This window comes from Falco cherrug, chromosome 3 (genome assembly GCF_023634085.1).
Source record: "Falco cherrug isolate bFalChe1 chromosome 3, bFalChe1.pri, whole genome shotgun sequence".
Taxonomy (NCBI): Eukaryota; Metazoa; Chordata; class Aves; order Falconiformes; family Falconidae; genus Falco; species Falco cherrug.
This window is the reverse complement of record NC_073699.1, coordinates 37,158,503-37,178,773: the sequence shown is the minus strand read 5'-3', so window position 1 is coordinate 37,178,773 and position 20,271 is coordinate 37,158,503. Positions and strand designations below refer to the sequence as shown.

General features: G+C 45.2%; 1 protein-coding gene across 7 annotated transcripts in view; it reads right to left on the bottom strand.

Annotated features, from left to right (window-relative positions):
- PAG1 (phosphoprotein membrane anchor with glycosphingolipid microdomains 1) overlaps window positions 1–17,768 on the bottom strand; it is a 116,148-nt gene extending 98,380 nt beyond the window's left edge. For 6 of the 7 annotated variants that reach the window (XM_055706511.1, XM_055706514.1, XM_055706509.1 and 3 more), the window contains exon 1: window positions 17,342–17,765. The gene's annotated coding sequence lies outside the window, so the exon portion shown is untranslated. Of the gene's footprint in view, window positions 1–17,341 lie in introns of all 7 variants that reach the window. The other variant, XM_055706520.1, reaches the window with a different exon arrangement.
- Between the last annotated feature and the right edge of the window lie 2,503 nt (window positions 17,769–20,271).

The following is a 20,271-nucleotide window of genomic DNA, read 5'->3' as shown; positions in this document are numbered from 1 at the left end:
TATAATTTCTGTCTCTCTAAAAGCTGGAAGGCAATCATTAGCGCGTTGGATCTGGCAAGTTCATATTATCTATCTGATAATTATAGAAAGATGGAGAAGCCTTCAAAAAAAAAAATACCCTCCAACTTCTGCATTTACAACACACCTGATCAAAACACTATTACCATTACCTAAATTACTAGATCTTTCCCATAAACCATTATTTAGAACACATCAACATTTGTATAAAAAGCATTAAATAATTATTAGAGGCTGTACCAACTCTGTTTTATCTTCCTTTACAACTTCAAAAACATAAAACTATGCAATGACAACCTGAATGCAGGAAAACATTGTATTGATGATGACTACAAGCTAGGCTACATGGCAATTTGTTAGGCATTACTAGCTCAAATGAACACTACAACACAGCTCTAGTTTTTCAAAATATGTATACCATTAGCCAATGCTACTCATACTGCAGCTAAATACACACCAAAAGATAATCTCATCCTCCAGTAGAAAAGGACAGAAAGATGAGAGAAAAGGGAGTGGGTGAGGGCATACATATGCATACAAATACAAAGTAATAGGGATGACTGGCCTGTGTCTCATTATCTGATTTATTCATGCTTCAGGTAAAGGGGAGACAAGGAAGAGCCAGGAAGATCACAGACGCTGGGACAAGATGGCTACTAAAGGAGCTGGAAGAACAGAAAGAGAAATCACACTGAGCAAGGAAAGCAAAGCCTGAGAGATGATGGCTCTCCAAGAATGAAGTTCAGCCAAAACCAGTGATTTGGGTTAAAAAAAACCCAAACCACAACTGCAAGGCTAAGCCTGCTGGGAGCAGCGAGGTGCAGGAAGAGTCCGTGAGGTGCTTTAATTGCTCTGTTCTCAGGCAGAGACTTCACACACCCTGGCATCTCACAGACCCCCAGCAAGCCTCACATCGCAGCCTGAATGACACCAACCAGAACTGCAGGGTTCCTTATCTCTCCAGCTTATGCACCATTTTAATTATGCTGGTTGTCTTGGCCCTGGGCAAGTTGTCCCCACAGGGGCCCTGGCTGCCTGGCTCAGGACCAGCGCAGATAACCAGGGGGTCCCTGGGGAGCCTACTTCAGCCCCTGGCTCCCACCCCGGCCTCTGCACGAGCTGCAGCACTGCCGACCCCCACCTCAACCCTCACCTCTTGGTTTTTTTCAAAGAAGCCTTAGGATAAGGTAAGACTATGAAAGCTGCAGTAAAAGCACACCAGTACATGCATCCTGCTCCCTGTTAATTCCCAAAACTATAGCAACAAACAAATAGATTCAATTAGTGAGGTGGATGCTAGCGCAATTCAATGGGATTGGTACACACGTTATAACAAGATGCTGGAGCTGCAGCCCAATCACATTTACATGAAGAAATCATTTTATGCAAATCTCTTATCCATGAGTGAAAGCCGTACAGGAGAGGAGAAACAGCACTGTATGGAGATTCACGATGCATGGCAGATGGGCAATTTAAGGTAAATCATACAATTCAGTTATACAAGACACATAACCTGGGGAGAAAGCGTGTAGTTTCAAAGTCATAAATAATTTATAAATAATACAGCCTTCTCGTGAAATATCCAAAAGGCCAAGCACCCATTTTTCCCATTATTTTTCTCCACTTTCACAAACCAGAGGGATGCTGAAGATTAGTATCTTATCAAGAATGAGTTAGTTTTGGGGGGGGACAGACTTAGATGGTGGAGTCAGGGGCTTGCAGGCAGGATGGCAGGAACCGAAGGTGGCAGGAACCGAAGGCAGCAGGACTGCTGAGCCCACCCACCTGGGAGCAAAGCAGCAGAAGTCAAAAGGAAGGGGCTGGAGGGGGCTGAGGAGAGAAACTGTCCCCCTGGGAGTTCATACCCTGCCAGGACTGTCGCTGCCAGCCTGTTCAAAATCACTATTTGTTTTCTGCCAAAAATTTCAGGTTTTTTTAAGTGAAATCTAGTGCTCAGATTCACAAATCACAGCTGCAGCATCCCCACACATGGCCTGTTTTCTGTCAGCAGTGGTGCCTCTTCAGAGTGCTGGCTATGCACTGTACAACACACAGTGACACCTCTGTATGCAGTTCTCCAGCTTCTTTCAGCAATTCTGTTGTGATACCTCAGCAGTCTGACACCTTCTTATCTTTGTTACTCAATGCAATACCTGCCCAAATTCCCCTGCAACAACCAATTAAACTAATTTCTCATTTTTCCGATGTCCTGCCCGGTGACCCTGCATGCCCATCAGTGTTCCTACAGGTACCTACCTACTGATAGATATATACATAGTTCATCATTTACTTTTATGTTGCAGACTCTTTGCTCTTCAAAGTCCTTTTCAGATCTGCATGCTCAGTTTGCATTCAATTCAACGCAATCTGGCTGGTTTGTTGTTCGGGTTTTTTTTAATCCTTAGGGGCAGATATCCATATGCTCGAGGATATCTTTATAGTCTGAGTAACTCCTAACATTTGTTCTTTCACCAGACCACTGTTTCTGCTTGCTTATATACAGATGTAGATGCCTTATATGACTTTTACAATGTGTTTAAGCAGTCTCCCATGCTCAGCCTGAGGGTACTAATTTTCTTCCTCCTGACTTTCTCCTGTTTTCAACTGGTCTGCTGTTATTCAGGTGTGGGAAAGGTACTTCAGTGTCTAAAAAGCCCTAAAAGTTAAAAGATAGATATGTACACACACAATTCAGACCTTTTCTGAAACTCTTTGAAGTCTTGGTGTGTATTTTCTTTGTATTACAAGTGGTAAGTTTGTCTAAATACAAGAGGAGTGTAATTCTCGAGTTCACTGCTCCTGCCGCATGTGCAGTATAAGGCAAATGATATAAAACAGAAAAAAGCCCCTGATTTATTTTCTTACTAGCCTGACAGATATTAGCATCACTGTCTCATATCAATTAGCTGCAATAAAAAGATGAAAATACTAACTACAATATTTCTTCTCAGTTTTAGGAGTGTTGCACTTTTTACATGAGCAAAACTAAAAATAAACATAGCTTTTGTATAATAAAGAGCAAGAGTAGCACCAAGTGTCACTTTATCCATGCAGTCACCTCTCTGCACCAGGGGTTTGCATGTATAATCACTCTGAAGCCACAAAGGCGTATGAACGTGCAAATTCCAAAGTGATCTACAAAAAAATCTACATTTTTCAGTTATCATGGAAATCTTCTCAACAGCTATTGTTCATGTACCCTTTGGCCTGTCAGACTTTGCAACTTTTTGGTTAACAATGAAGTTTGTTTCTGAAGTTTTCTAGATATGTTAAAATTAATTAAAATGCCATACGAACTCAAATCCTCCCAAGCATTTCTTCTTCGCACACCACAGACTTTAGGTACCAAAATCAAAGACCAAAATATATTTTCTATAGGAAGGAATATCTTTCTTGATTAAACTTATTCCTACCTAAGTCTACCTCCATTTCCCAGTTCAGATTTTAAAGGAAGAAATTTTCACTCATTTTGCAGGTCACTGACAACTTAAGTCACTCTATCACACGTGCACCTGTTTCTCTTTCAAAGACTCTGATATTGCAAATAAATTCAAAACTTAAACAGTACCTAAGCTCTTATGCATGCCTTTAATTGGGGAGGACCTGTGTAAAGGCTTGGATTTCATCCTCTCCTAAAATGAGAATGTTCCTTTTCCTCTGGGAAAATCAAACCACTTATGCTAAGACCACTCCTATTTCTTTCACCTCAAAAAACTTTATTCCTGACCTGGAAAGCCTCCTACAGTCTCCAAGGATTGCACTAGAACAATAGTAGTTACACTGAGAAGGCAGCACAGTATATCTAAGATCAGGCTCTTTGTGAATTTTAAAAATCATGAATAGGAAATAAATTTATATGAAAAATGCTTCAGTCCTTGTTTTGCAGAGAGTCAGGGGATAAAACCAAATTGGACATCAATAGTCAAAGGATAACTCTACTGTTGCTGTCCTGTTGACAAAGATTAAAGCTATGCCTGTAATTAATACAAAATTAGCTTTCAAGCCAAAATGAGAAGGCTAAGGTCACAGATAACAGTTACATTGCTCCCATGTGCACAAAAAGCAGCACGTTTGGTGGGCTTTGTTTCCAGGCGTCTGTTAAGTTGCCAGGAGGAGGAAACACACGGTGGCACACCATACCATTGTGGTTTACAACAAAAGCCCTCTCTAGGCTTGCGTTGATAAAAGTCTCCTGCCTTGAGTCTTGCATATGATACTGCTTAAGGCCTATCAGTATGACAGCTAAACTCAGCACCTCGTCTGCTATTCCATGGAGGCACATGGGACATGACGCCAGCTACAAATTGCCTGGAAACAGAGCTACTAAGAACCTGGCTTTAAAGGAAGGGAAATACTTAGAAAAAGCAAGACAAGAGGCTTGCACAATAAGTGTTATTTGTCCAACATTTACAGGCTCCAGTCACTGCAAAGAGTGAGATTTTTGCTTATTTTTCACATACACGGTCAGAACAGGGATGAAATAACTGCTCTTTGGCACACATCCTACAGGATCAGAAGATGATGACAGATACTGCATCCCTGCTGTACAATCTAGGGAGCATATAAGAGATTTTTTGTTTTAAAACCTGAAGGTTAAAACAGTGAAAATGAACTGAGAAGCAGACACAAAGTACCAAGAATATGTCGATACCCTTTCTTTGGTCAGAATGGAAAATCTTTTTCAAATTTTTTAAGAACTAGAGAACTCTTATTTTAGAACACACTCTCTTAAAAAAAGACTGCCTGCTAAGAAGGTGGCACAGAGGTGGTCCTACTGCCAGCCAGCACAGCTGCTTAAGAGTGTACTTGGTGGAATTACAGAATGGTTGATGTTGGAAGGCACCTCTGGCGGTCATCTGGTCTCCCCCACTCAAGCAGGGCCACCTACAGCTGGCTGCCCAGGACCACGTCCTGCTGGCTTTTGAGTATCTCCAAGGATGGAGACTCCACCTCCTCCCTGGGCAACCTGTGCCAGTGCTTGGTCATTCCCACATTGAACAAGTGTTTCCTGATGTTCAGAGGGAACCTCCTGTGTTTCAGTGTGTGCCCAGGTCCTGTCACTGGGCTCCACTGAAAAGAGCCTGCTTCGTCCTCTTTGTACCCTTCAGGCATAATGAAAAGACATTAAACATGTCTATAAATATGTCTATAAAGACATTTATGAGATTCTCCCTGAGCCTTCTCTTCTCCAGGCTCAATTGCCCCAGCTCTCTCAGCCTCTCTTCATAGAAGAGATGCTCCAGTGCCTTATATAATTTCATGTTTCTTTTGGAGGACTCCCTCCAGTATGTCCATGCCTCTGGTGCACTGGGGAACCCATAACTAGACCCAGCACTCCAGGTGTGGCCTCATTAGTGCTGAACAGAGGAGCAGGATCATCTCCTTCCACCTGCTGTCAATGCTTTGCCTAATGCAGCCCAGGACACCATTCACTTTCTTTGCCACAAGGGCACACTGCTGGCTCAAGGCTAACTTGGTGTCCACCAGGACCCCAGGTCCTTTCCTGCCAAGCTGCTTTCGAACTGGCCAGCCCCTAGCACATACTGGTGCCTGGGGTTGCTCCTCCTGAGGGGCAGAACTTCACACTTCCCCTTGCTCCTGGTAGCTATACCACTTACCAGTTCCAGTTTTGGATGTGGGATAATTCCTAGCCGCTCTCTGCAGCGGAGCAGAAGGTGACATCCCCTGGACACAGCGCTGCTCAGCTGGGGCCAGCCACAGGTACAGCTGCCCCCCTGGAAGCCAGACTCCTGTCAGCATGTAAACGACCCGTGTTGGTTACATCCTGCTGCAAGCTCCACTTTACAATCTGCACTGTATCAGCATCCCCTAATTTAAAGCTCCATATGTACCAAAGGGCCAGACCATTCTTTTGGATGGTAACCCTTTCCCGTATCAAACACCCACCACTGCCAGGGCTGAGGGACAAAAATCCACTAGAGAGGGTAACGCAGGAGAGAGAGAAGTTTAAGCTTGCAGTGCATGCCCTCAGCCACAACACTCCCCTACCGCCTAACTGAAACACCAGTTTCAGGAAGAGAAAGCAGCTCTGCATTTCTCCCTGCCACCGAAAGAAACCTCACTCTTTAGCACGCAACTCACTTAATAGGACTAATTTTTTATTTTTTGTTTGCGAGAGCTTGCTCCTTATCTGCATAAAATAAGGCTGATACAGACACACACCACAGGTACTGGAGTGTTAATAAAACCAGGTGGCAAGGTGTTTAAAAGGTATAAATCTGTCAGCTCTGGACATTCACCTACAGCAATCTTCAGACTTATTTTTTCCTGAATTCAATCTTTCTAAGTGCCAGCTGCTGATGAACTGCAGGGAGCATGATTTTTCTTAAATGATGAACACTAACACTTCAGAGTTACACCTCAGAAAATCAATTGCTACCTATTGACAGATAGCTTAGGCACAGAAATTCTGGAGGGTTGTTTGTTTGTTTTAATTCCTCTAGACTCCAGTGAAAGGAAGCCTTTTCTGTTTAAAGCTGTTGCTTTTTTGGAGCATCAGTGTAATTAACTATACATGCTAATACTTAATACAGAAAATGCAACTGCTCTGTGGAGCAGGGCACATATCGTGCTGGGTGGAACACAGAAACTGCAAAGACTTGGAAATTCTCTTTCCCAGGGAACCACAGCACTGCAACGTATGATTCCTGCCTAGTTCAGAAAACCAAGTGAAAACAAATTTTCTTGGTTATTGTGTTTTCTGAATAAAAAGGTACTTACTGCTGATTAAAACTGACAACTCCTGGCAATTTCACCACTGTCCAAGAACTAACATTTCAGTAATTCCCACATCTGGGAGAAGCAAAGAAGTGACAAAAATCAACCAAGGGTTTCCAGGTTCCCAGACTGCCAACCATGGGGTCTAAACCTCCAGAGCTTTGTTGTCCTGGGGTATCTACAACTCGCTTCTTGGTCCACCTTGCTTCTGCACAGAGCCACATCCCATGGTGCTGGATGACTCCAGCACTTCCAGGTTCCATGGTCTACAGCTGGAGATGAAACCCCCAGGTTGCCTGCCTCCAAAAAACCCCTAAGAGAAGATTCCCGCTGCTCCATTATCTGCCACCTTACCTACCCTGTCAAGACCCCTGCAGCTGCTAGAAATGAGGACATGGCCAGGCAGGTCTGTCAAGGCCACCCCTGCAGGAGTTCAGGGGTCCCATCACTGGTTTCACAGACCAGGCTTCTCCTCCCAGGGCAGCTGTGGGTGTTGATGTGCCTTTTGGGAACCAACTGCACCATGCTACTTGTGCACGCTATGCCTGAGCCCTAAATAAATGGGAAACAAATGCTGAGCTGCTGGCTACCTCCCTGCCAAGTAAATAATTCAGCTAATTTCCTCATGATAATGACATCCCATTTTGGTGGGAAATCAATCCTCTGCTTCTGGGCTAGTTAGCTTTCTCCAGTACTTCTCTAGGGCTGTTTTTAAACCAAACCTGTTGAGGAATGATAGACTCATAGAATCGTTTAGGTTGGAAAAGACCTTTAAGATCATCAAGTCCAACCGTTAACCCAGCACTCCCAAGTCCAACACTACACCATGTCCCCAAATGCTGCATCTACATGTCTTTTAAATATCTCCAGAGATGGTGAATCAACCACTGCCCTGGGCAGCCTGTTACAATGCTTGACCACCCTTTTGGTGAAGACCTTTTTCCTAATATCCAATCTAAACCTCCCCTGGGAGGATGGTAACAGAATCACCTGGAAGCAAGCATCTATCAATTCATCATAACTGTTTAGGCCCCACACCAGACCCAGACATCACTTCTTTCCCTACCATCCACCTGACTGTTAATGCTAATCAATTCCTGGTGCATGTGCTTTCCAGAAATGAGATGAACTTGATAGGCAAAATTAAAGACGGAGTCACAATTGAGTAAGGGCTTCAGGGTTCACTCACACAAATTAAAACACACAAATGATACTGAAATGTAAATTAAGACTATGAAATTAAATCTTCACTTTAAGAATGGAAAAGAAGATTAATTCTTGCTTTCACCTCAGTCAATATAATTGACTGTAACAACAAATTAAAAGATTTGACAGACTGTCCACCAAGATACCCTGGGAAACTGAACTGTTGTACCTCTATGTAACTAGCATAAAAACATTTCCCAACGCATTGGCAAATTTCATGTACCAAATTGCCAGGGATATTTTTTTCCAAATTCAGCTACACTGGCAACACCAGGTGACTATATGTATGCAACCCATTTGACTATCAAGTATATAGTTAAGAAAACAGATAAATAGGAAAGCAAATTACATTAGAAAAATCAAACCACATTAACAGAGAATATTTGAAGTACAGACTCATTATATATGGTCTATAGGTAACTTTACCTCAGGACCACATGCATAATGTCACATGCTACTACTCCCTTGAGTGATTTATTAATCCACACAGAAAAGCTCTGCGACAAGTCACAGCACAAGAGTCACGAAATGGAGGTCGCTGTGCCAGCTAGCAAATGACACATTAAAAAGGGGGAAAAAAAGACAGAAAATGCTCTTTATACCTTCCACTTCACTATGAAGATGAGGGATTTATTTCACTAATCCATGGCTGGCAGTGTCGGGGCTACTTGGAGCTGCAGAGATGGAGAGAAATATCCAATTTTCAAATCCCCTCCAGCTACATAAAGGTAAGATATAAGAGCATTCCTGCCCCCACTGAGCTGTTATTCCACCACCTGCCTGTATTGGGCCAACACCATTTTCTGAAAAGGCTAAATTAGAGAAAGTCGCAAGCCAAACCCCACTTCCTCCTGTAAACAGGACAGTCAATTCAGATGGCCAGGATAGTGCCAAAACGTACTTTTTTATGACATGTTCATTTGCAGTTTATTTTGCTTGCCCAATTACAACATTATACCTCTATGTGAAGAGTGTGAGGGGGAGGAACTGCACAAAGGACTTTGCCTATCCAAATATAAGACTATTTAAGCATTAGGGTACTATTTACCCTTCTGGGGGAAAAGCAGTGTCCTTTCTTACAAAGTGTACTAAAAATGAGGCAATACTTGACAGTACCTAGAAGTGTGAGACAGAATATACAAATCTATTTTGGCCTTTCAATATTTTCTTCTTCTTTTTCCTTAGGCAAGCAAATCTATAAAGCCTCTCATCTAGTGTGTTAGATTAATAAATGATGAAGCTACAAACAAGAGAGCCCCAACCTTTCATGATGTATTCTCAATTATTTTGCATTTAAAAGTAAAGGAAATTAATTTAATCGCTGTAATTGCCAAACTAAATGACACAATCTTGCCTATCATAACAGATCAAAACAATATATTCACATTTACCAAATAATTGTAGAAAGTGTAAATTTCACTCTGAATAGCTTTTTGTGATGTATTAGCTTCCAGCCCTGGAAAAGTACCTACCAAACATTGGAGCAGAGGTCATGGAGATCATGCTTTTCTCCACAACTAGGCTCTGGATCAGAGCTACTTCTAAGCTAAGCTCTATGACAGTCTTTCAGAAGAAAGTGAAATTTTATTTTGGAATGTGCTTGGTGAACATTCCTCATTAAAGTAAGTCTGGTGGAACCACAGGGTTTTTTATAGTTCGCAGGCTCTGACAGTCTGTTTGTTGGTCTTACGCCCTCTACTAGAACAAAAAGTAGGTATTATTTATTAAAGGAAGAAACTTCTGCAGGCAATGCAGAATGTTAGGACACCACCCTCAACACCACCAGTAGCAAATTCTTCAGCAATAGCTTCAGGAATTTCTTCAGGCATCTCCCTTACACTCCAGTTTCTTAAACCAATCTGCCTGGGTGGCAGCCCGAGTAGCATCAGGTAAGAGAGCATGATGTAAGCACCCGTGCTCCCCTGCACCCCTCACCCCCAAATCTGTGCCATCTTCCACTGCTCCTCCGAACTCCTCCTACCATTGCAAGCCTGACCTCTTCATTAACTCTCTCCCACCATGGCACAAACCCTAGAAGAGGACTGACTTCAGGTCATCTTTCTCTGTGTACCTCTTCCACTTTGAAATCATCTTGCTTGGACGTAACAACTCAGGACCAGCGGCACTCCAGGTAAAGCTTCTCTGCAGCCCTGCACAGCAGCACTAGCCCTTTCATGCATGTCTGGAAATAGCCTGCCTGGGGTAAACTAAGATTTTTCTATCCCATTTTTTGTGGCCACACGCCCGTGGTGGCTCACAGCCACATGGCAACAAGCATATCCATGCCTTTCTCTCCTTCAGTCACTTCCAAATGAGGAGTCTCTAATCCCTTTGGCTTCAGCTGCAAAATTCCCATTGATTGATAATGGATTTTCCACTGATGTAGAATCAGGCACTTTGACTACACCACTACGAATTGACAGAAGAGAGCTCTGTTAATCCTTTATAAGCAAGCTTAATCTTCTTGGTTTATAGAAGCAGGACAGAAGGCCCTGTTTTCTCCAATATCAGCCAGAACGTGATTACTATTTCTCCTTTTATTTGATTGAAACCAGTATTTTTTCAGAAGACACAAACCCAGGCAACACCACAGATGCACACTTCTGCCAGGTGAAAAAGGAAGAGTTTGAGCTATGAATCCTGCCGCTGAAAGCTGGGATCAGTGCTCTGGGACTTACAGTTCCTCCATAGAAAGTGCCATCATCTGGAAACAACAGACTGACAAAGCCTTTATAGCATTCACCTTCCAATTAAACATGAGTAACATCTGAAACCTCACATTAAAATAGCTGTAAGATTTGTTAGGGTTCTCTCTCAATGATGTGATTTGAACATTTCCTGTACATTAGCCATAGTTAGTGCTATTAAACCGCAAGCAAGTATTAGCACCTTTAAAGACTGCTACAGAATTTGGCTAATAACTCTAAAGCAATCAAGTCATCAGAAAGATGAACTGATCTTACATTAAGACACTTTTTCCATTAAGATTAGATTCTGTTAGATCAACTCAAATACACTTTATTAAGTCAGTGGTTTATTAAGTCAGTGGACAGCAGAACGGCTCTTTTTGCAGGAGAGGAAATTCATCACTACAATGTCTGGTAAACAGGAGCTCAATCATGCAAACTCTTGCTCAAAAGAGAAACCACAGCTCACAAAGACTTGTCCCATTGCAGTCAACAGTCTGAGCAAGGATACTCAGCAGCACTAAAATCCTGAAAGATCAAGACCAAATATTACAATTGTAATTGGCACTGCATATCAAACAGCCCTTTAATTTGATGTCCTGTCCTGCGGTGCGGTAGACACAAACACTTCATTGATTTAGTAATTCATCATAAGCACTGCTTCTATGCTAGGATGAAAAGAAGTCTTAAATACAGCAGCTAAGTGGTTCCTCTAAAACACTGGAATGCCACATATCTCCGTAGGACAATAAAATGTTCAGCTTTTGTCAAGCATTTCATTGCCGCTGTTTAGTTGGATGACCTTTTGAAAGGAGCAGTGGAGGCTGACGTACACCTTCATTAAAGCAGCACCTCCTTCTTTCCCCCGCCTGGGAGAACAATGAGCATGGGAGGGAAGAGGTGAGCAATCCATGGAGTAATGAAGAGATTTTGTTTCAGAGGGTTATCAATTATTTATGAGTAAATCCCCAGATGAACACATCCGAAGCTGAACAGTTTTTAATACGTTTCACTTCTGTACACATGGCACAACACAACCAGACACGAGCTAAATTGGATGTCTGACTATTTGAGGTGTCAAAGAGTGAGTTGAATCCAGACGTTAGTAAATCACTGTTACGTTTTTAAAAGTACAACAGTCTCCTAGATTTAAAGCTCCTTCACAGAATTCCTCCAACACTCACAGAAATCATTCTTTATAATATTTCCCACTCATCAAGATCTCAGCAAAGAAAAATCTCATACTGAAGAATTTCTGTAATTATGCTGACATAGTTGTCTAAATAGTCTAATACTCAAACTCTTATAAGCATATTGCACGGCTTTGAATGGAATTTTATTCCACAATGGAATGAAATGGACCTGAACTTTTCCTATTAATAAAAGGTAAGACCAAGTTATGGTCTTTTTCTTCAAAACAGGGTTTATGCTTTTCAAAACAAAGCTGTTGTCCTTATAGTAAAATTGTTTTATAACTGTGCTTTTTAAAGAGCAGATCTAAAGACTCTTTCTGTGATACGAGAAATACAAACTGTACACATCGGTCTTCTCAATGAAGCAAGGCCAGTGACACCAAACGGTTGTATTTGCTAGGCACGCTTTCCACAATAAGTCATTAATTTATTTACAAATGCTGTCATTGAAAACAGTCATCCTGCAAGTCCTGAAATGAAATCAAACCCACTGCCACACAGTGAACGTCCAGATCTGTAGAACTGTTCTTTGAGCTCCTTTTTCCCACAGCTCCCAACCAACAAGATGCTGCCAAAGTCAACACAGCCACCACTGTCATACTTCAGTGCCTGTGTCTACAGCAGCTGTCACAGTGGCCCTGGGGCCACCTTTAACACCAAATTCTGGTACTCCTTGAACCCAGGAACCAGGCCGGAGCCCTGCCAGGACGTGTCCTGCAGAGCAAGCCCCCCAGGCTGGTTAGTGCCTGGCCAAGCGGTGGCGAACTGCACGCAGGCTGCCCCAGAGGCAGAGCAGACAGCAGCCTCTGCAGGTTCCGCTGCCCCTCGAAGCCTGCCTTCCAAAGGGATGAGTGTGGGGAGAAGCTCATCAAATAACATGTTTTAAACCACACGTGGAACAAGCACTTTCTGGCTTTTTTGCAGAACAACCACTGGAGAAGAGCCAAGTATCTCAAGCACTCTCTGCCCCATCCCATTTAGGACAGTGCTCAACCCAGCATCTCCAAGCTCCAAGGAGCATGCTCCACTCCCATCCTAACCTGGCTAGACTAAACTAACTGCGCCAGTACCAACCAAAAAAAAAAAAACCCCACTTAAAAATCCATTTTAGATTTGTTTGCATTACTTTAGACAGTTTGTTATGTATTGGGATGAAAGGAGCCCATTAAGTACATCTATATTTACTTCATTACAGTGTGGCTCTTGAAGTTAGATGAAAAGATTTACTCTGGCCAAGTTTGTTTATTCATCAACATCAGCTAAGATATGTTTTCAAAGGCTCATCCTCATGGTATTTACATGAAAGCGCACAGATTTTTTTCAAGGGTTGTATCACATTCTGAGAACTGGAAAAGGACAAAAGAAACTTTTGTGAGAGTTATGAAATCAAGGATCAGTAGAGGAAGAATTCCTATAATTTCTAGTTATTTGGGGGGGGGGGGTGTGCGGGAAGGAAACCACTCTTTCCCATCTGGAGTCATTCTTTCTCATCCTGCAGATGCATCAACAGCCACAAACTGTAAGTGGATGATCATCCTCATGCCCCAGCCTAGATAAGGTCAACTGGCACACTGCTCACCGAGGAGCACCAGAAGTGAAGAGTTCATCCCACCTGAAGCACAAGAGTTTAAGCATATGTAGTCTCCCAAGTCTCTAATCTTTTTATCTGCACTTTGACATGAACAATTAGACCTTTTTTCACAGGTGGTATTGAAGAAAAGCTCTTCATTACTGCTAGCAAAGCATTACGTAGAAATACATACAGCCCACCACTGACCAACCCCAGCTGTGTACAAGTCCTAGTTATCTCCGACAGGAACCCAAACAAGACTTGATACTTGCATGCCTTCTAATACCAAAATTTTATCCTCAAATTATCTAAATATTTAAATGACATTTATGGACACTGTCTTTCCTCATGAGTTTACATTTTCCCACGGAAGACTTCCAGAGTGATTAACAATGCTGATCTTTATCCTTCACACTGACTATTCATTCATCCTTTCTAAAAGGAATACTGCTTACATATGACCCAAGAGGGCTGTAACAAGGCAGTATTTATCTGCCCTAATAATCTATCGCTGCTGCTTTGATTAAAACTTGGTTATATCACATGCACAAAGCACAGGAACGCCTCCTGTCACTCATCATCTTCACGTGACAGCTCTGCTTGGTGCACCTCTGCAGAAGCAGCCTTTGGAGGTCCCACCACCTGCAGCTCACCCTCCCCAGCGCAGGAACAGCAGGCCCAGCGCTGTAAAAAAACTGCTTCACCATGGAAGAAAAGCAGAGTGAAACTGCAGAGGGGGTTGCAGCTTGAGGCCTCGAGTGAGTCACCAGACGCCTGCAGGTTGGCATTTACCCTGGTTCACGAGCAGGGCAGCGCTGCTGCTCGGCACACAGGGTTTTCAGGAGGTGAGGGGCCAGGGCGAAGGTGAGCCAGATGCAGCACACACACCTCTGAGAGACCTACAGAGAACCTGCAGGATGGCATGACAATTCAGAGCGTGAGGCATACCAGGATGGAGATGGGGAAACAGCAACCAAGAACATCTCAACTCCCTTCAGGAAACCGGCAGCCAAATCTTCAGGCTTCAGCTTCCTCATCTGTTAACAGGATTTACAGGGCCTCCAAGAGCCTGCACAAATGCACAGTGGTTTCTAGAGAGTTTATTACTGGCAGTGTGACACAAATGAGTGTGCACTGCTTGCCCTTTCCATGTTTTAATCAATGTAAGCGATATCTGATTATACGAACATTTAGAAAGACACCATTTTCCCAAAGAAGCCATCCTGAACTTCCACCCTCACCAGAATGTTAGTTTTTTGGTGTCATTATACACAGTGTAAGACCTGCAACCGATAGCATCTGTGTGACACAGGGCTGGGCAGCAAGCAGCCAGGGCACCCTGCATCCAAGCTACAGGCTGTACCACCAGGGCCTCATCCAGTGCATCTTCCCTGCTGGCTCCATGCAGGGCCTGAGCCAGCCGTTGCCATTCATTCAGCACTCAAACCTGGGAGGGGGTTCTCTCAGCTCCAGTCTGGCAACCCGTGGATAAGGGCAAGTCTCAGCGTTCCATGCCCTTTCAGCCTGCCTGAGTTCCCTCCCGGCCGCAGCGCGGCCCCCAGCCCGCAACACCTCTGGGGCTGAGCGACCCTCACGCCCCATGCCTGAAATCTGCTCCATTCCCAACACCTGGAAGCACAAGCATTACTATAGGAGCCTGGGTTATGTTATTTGAATGATTTATTGTTTCAATTAAGTGCTAAATAATGTTTCCAAGCCTTCTTTGTCTATTAATCTTACTCTTAAATTATATTTTGCAGTTGCAGATGATACAGTGTTGCAACTACTTTGAAAAAGACCCTCCCTCCTCCATCCCTCCATCTTCCACAAGGAAGAAAATTGTGTCCCGTTCCAATCATTGAACTCTACAGCACTTTACCATGGACATCGATGAGCTGATAAACAGATTTAAATCCTTTGTGCGTTAAGGAGGTCCGCACTGCCCCAGGAACAAGCGCTTCTTAACTAAATGCCATTAACAGCCAGTAAGAATTTCTTGTGAGATCCACATTCCTTGTGGATTCCTCAGAACTGTGCTTCTTAAAATATGAATCAGCCCTAGATTACTGAGCATTTCTTATTTAGGACTTGAAATCCAGTTGCCAGTTTCAGATCAATATAACTTTAATAGTAGAATAAATTTAAAGCTTATCTAGTAGCAGTCATTTGTATATAATACATGAGCTAAAGCCACATTCACATCGAAGTGCCTGGCAATGAGGCTCATGAGGAGCACTGTGGCTTAAAATGCAATGGAATACCTGTTTCTTTTCCTCATTAAATGATATTTCATAAAAGGAACTGAACAAAAGATAGGTGAGCTTGCTGAGTGGTATATCCCACCACCTTCGCTCACATGAGCAATGTGTTGCCTTCAGATCTGCTTCTCATTTGAAAGTTGCAGATCCCCATTGCTGACCTGAACGATGATTTTATGTTAATAAAATCCTGTGTTGAAATACTGGTTAAACATAAAATTGCTCTTGTACTTCAGGCCTGCAGGACGTTGCACATAATGTACTCACTGCTTTTGTTTTCAACGAGGGCAAAGGACACTTACCCCTTACAGGATATGCTCCACAGGCTGCAGGATTTGGCCCTTGTTAAATAAGCTAACCCCTGAACTAATGACTTTTCCAGGAAGGGGAGGCACTTGCACTACACTGACGCCGTGCACCTCACATACAGGTACATTTATCAGGGCAAAATTTTTAAAGATGTAGAATAACAAACCCTGGAATTTGAAATTTCTAATTCTGTATTGCTGAAGAGAAACAAAGACAACGAAAACGTCCTTCTGTTTACCTACTGGGTACCTTTAGCAATGCTTGCTTCTGCAAATGCTCTTACCAGACACTACTCCGATCATCGTTTAACTGCAACACAGACAGACTTCAAGAGGACTAAGGAAGACTCGCTTCATGTTCACACAGCGCTCTTGTTTTATTCAAGTTGAATAAAGCAAGAACTCCAGATAAAAGTTAATCAAGCACGGCTGCTAGGAAGGGGGAAAATATTGTCTGCCATAATTTGATCTTTGCTCCTTCTCTCACTCTTTTTCTGCATTTATTGCTTAATGGCTCGGTATTATTTCAGAGGCCATTCCTTTTACAAATGTTATCAACTCCAGTATTCAGCACCACGGATGATACATTACTCTCCTTAACCCCAAATCTCTGAGGGACAGATTTGAAAGAAAGGTTAAAGACCTCCATCCTTCAAAGCATTACAGTTCAGACACCTAGAAATCCCGATGTTTGTTTATTTAGATAACCGGATCCATTAGCCTAGGTAACACTTCAAGCTACACAACTTTTTGCTATGACTGCTTGCCGGTTTTTCCTTTGCCCTCTTAGAATCACTAAGGGCAACGAAGGCTCCGAGCAGCAAACGGTGCGTTAGGGCTAAGCTGTGCTTGCGGCTCTGACCGCGCCGGGAGAAGCAGCCCTGCTCTCCCCCAGCGATCCCTGCCTCTTCAAGAGTTTCCGAGACCCAGCGCTGATGCCGCCGTGAAACAAACCGGAGTCTGTCAGCACCTAACAGGATCTGAATGAAAACAGAGTTGCGAGGCTGACCCGCAGCACCCCGAGCCGGGCGGCGCGCTGAGCCCCGCCGCCGCGCTGCGCCCGGGAAGCCGCCCCGCAAGCGCAGCCCTGCCCGCCCCGCACCGTGCCCCGCACCGTGCCCCGCACCTGCCGCCGCTCCCGGCCCAGGGCCCCCCCGCCCCCGGCAGCCAAATGGCCGCCGCGCCCGCAGCACGGCCCGCGGCCGGGCAGGGCAGCCCTGCGGAGCGCGCCGAGCCCCGCAGCCCTGCGGTGGCCCCGCCACCAGCCGCCCGCAGCCGCGCCGCGACCCGCGCCCTCAGCGACGGCACCCACCAGCCCCCCAAAACACGGACGCGGCAACTTCGCGCACCGTCCCCAACTCACCGGGAGGCGCCGGCCCCGCGGAGAGGCGCGCCCGGGAACGCCGCCTCCCGCGGAGCGCTGCCCGCGGAGCGCAGCCCGCAGGGGCCGGGCAGCGGCGCGGCGAGGGGAGGGGAGGGGAGGGGAGGGGAGGGGAGGGGAGGGAGGAGCAGCAGCAAGTTGCGGCGCGTCTCTCTCCTCGCCTCTCCCCCCTCCCCCTCGCCCTCCCCCTCCTCCCTCTCCGCGCAGCAGCAGGGTCGGGGGAAGGCGGCGGAGGGGGACGCAGCGCGGCCGCGGAGCGCAGCGCGGGCAGGAGCGCGGCAGTGCGCATGTCCCCGCGCCTAGCGCCGAAAGGCGACCGATGCGGCGGCAGCGCCGTGGGCGGGCAGCGCAGGCCCGCCGCCCCCCGCCGCCCCCCGCGCCCCGCAGCGCGCCTTTGCGGAGACTGCGCGGGCGCGGCTGCCGCCGCATCGCCTTGCTGCGCGCAGGCAGGCTGCTCGGGGGCAGGCGGGCGCGCCAGCCGGCGCCGGGGTGCCTACCGGGGCGGGGGTGCCTACCGGGGCGGGGGTGCCTACCGGGGCGGGGGTGCCTACCGGGGCGGGGGTGCCTCGGCCGCCCCGAGCAGCGGGGAGCGGGGGCGGGCCGCCGGCAGCGCGGGGGCCCGGGGCCGCAGGGCTTGCTGGAGCGGGCGCCCCCGGGTGCCGCAGACGGGCGCGCTGCCTCCAGGCTGCGCGGCCGGAGGGTGCACCGGTGGTCGGCCTACACAAGGAGGAAAAAAGGAGGAATCCGGGCGTCCTGTTATTTTTTTTTCCTCTGTAAAGTGAGCATGTCTAATGAAGACGGGTATTACGACAAAAGGGACCTCCGCGTACTTATTGGTGGCTTTTTAATGTTGTACCAAGGTCCTTAAGTGAAATAACCATATTTACATGATACAGGGAAGTGCAAGGACTGTGAGTGAAAAGCACTGTAAGTGCAAAGGCAGGAAACGAAAAACGCCTAACTTAGATCTGTGGGGATTTTTTAGGGAAATTGCACAACTACTATTAAGTTTCCACCCAGATGTAAGGACTGACCTAACACCCAATGAGTTTCTTGCTTCCCGAGAACAAGTTCAAGCCTCATATTGCATTCTGCACTAACACCGATACCGCACATGTGGCTGGCTCAGGGTTTGAGCCTGAATCTGCATTTACCAAGCAAGGCTTTGCCTGCGCAGGAAAGTGTTGCAGGGGGGTGGGAGTGGGTGTTTGTTTTTCAATAATCCAAATACAGTGGTACCATCAGCATTTTCATCTTCACCTCATCTTTGGCAAGATTACAGCTCAGTTTATTATCTCCATGCGTATCCATGCAATGAATCCTCAGAGCTGCTCCTTTCTTCATATTGTCTTTCAGTATTGCCAGCTGTTGGGTTCCGCTGTTGATTTGTTTGCTTTTTTTCTTCTGGGCCTCCTTTAAGCTCTTCATCCAACCACTTCTGTTCTCATTGGGCAACGTAGTCCATGTCTAGCAGAGTATAGCCCATCTAGACACCATGTGCGTCCACATGGCCCCTGCAACAAAATGTGTATTATTCTAGTTTGTAGCCTGCCAGCTCTTGTAATATCCAGCTGATGCATGTGATTTTACCAATCTGGTGTTGCTTTTCTCCTCTGTTCCTAACATGCCACGTTATAGCTGACTTAATGATGTTTTCTTAGACTTCGTTCTCTGGTTTCCCTTGCCCATCCTTCTTGCAGAGAGTTCCCATCAAATCCTTCCATTAGTAACATGCAGGCCTTGTGAAACCCCTAACATCTGCATCCACATCCCACATGGTAACTGCAATGAACCCGACTACCTAAGAGACTTTAACTCTTTCCCCTCCAATTGTGTTGGTTTCTTGTTGTTACGGTCAGTGAAGATTTGCATATGCAGAGTCTTCAATCAGCACCTCAGTCCTCCCTCATTCTAGACCAGTGGTTCCCCAGCTCTGCTTGAGGATCACAGAAGTCATATAAAGCAGTGGTAACCCATCGTAGCCCTTTGGTGTCTCCATAGTGTTTTCAATTTAAAGTATGAAATCACACTGTGATTTGTAAGAAATTTTGGAGGCTAACAGTAGCGTGTAGGTCCAAAAAGACTAGGAACCAGTGTTCTAGCAGCTACTCCCCTTCTGCTGTGTCTCTTGGCACAGTTTGATGTCATCAGCAAAATGCAGTTTTCCTCAAGTCTTCACAAGGGATGCACAAAACATGCCAGCACACCAAAACCCACAGGAAATTTCCATCTCCTTAAACTTACTGTAGACATTCCCAGTCCTCCGGATACTTAGTTTATTTGGATTTAATTAGTGGAAGAACCTTCCAAAAACCATAAGCTAAATCAAAACCATATACTTGCTTTTGAACAAGAGTCATTACTTGTGGTATAAAAAGGGTACTACCGTAACAATTTATATTCTCATCTTAACCTATACCCCTGTTAAAATGTAAACAAAGCCTAAGACAGCTCCAAAGGAGAGGGGCGGCTCTCCTTTGCCTCTTCCTTTCTTCTCTCCCACCTCCTCTCTCCTCTTTGCCCTCCAACTCCAAATACCATTTGGTTTAATTTATCTTCCTCTGTATTTAGGAAAAAAAAACACCAATTGTATGTTTCTCTTTTAAATCTAGGGAAGTGGGGTTTGCTCATTAACTAACCTTTATTTGCAGCCCTATTCAGCACACAGGCAAAGATCAGGAAGGAAAGAGGAGATGCAGAGAGAATAAAGGAGAGGCAGCCTGTGATCTCTCAACAAAAGGAAAAGATCAGCCATGGAGTCAAAATGGAGGGGTAGGTGGGAGTTGTAAAGGCAATGGGTGGCTGGCAGAGATGGAGGGAAAGGAACTGGGTAGGTGAGAGGCAAAGATGAAGTCCTTCAAAAGGGCTAGGAAAAATCAAGCACTCTTAGACATGATTAATTCTGTACCCCA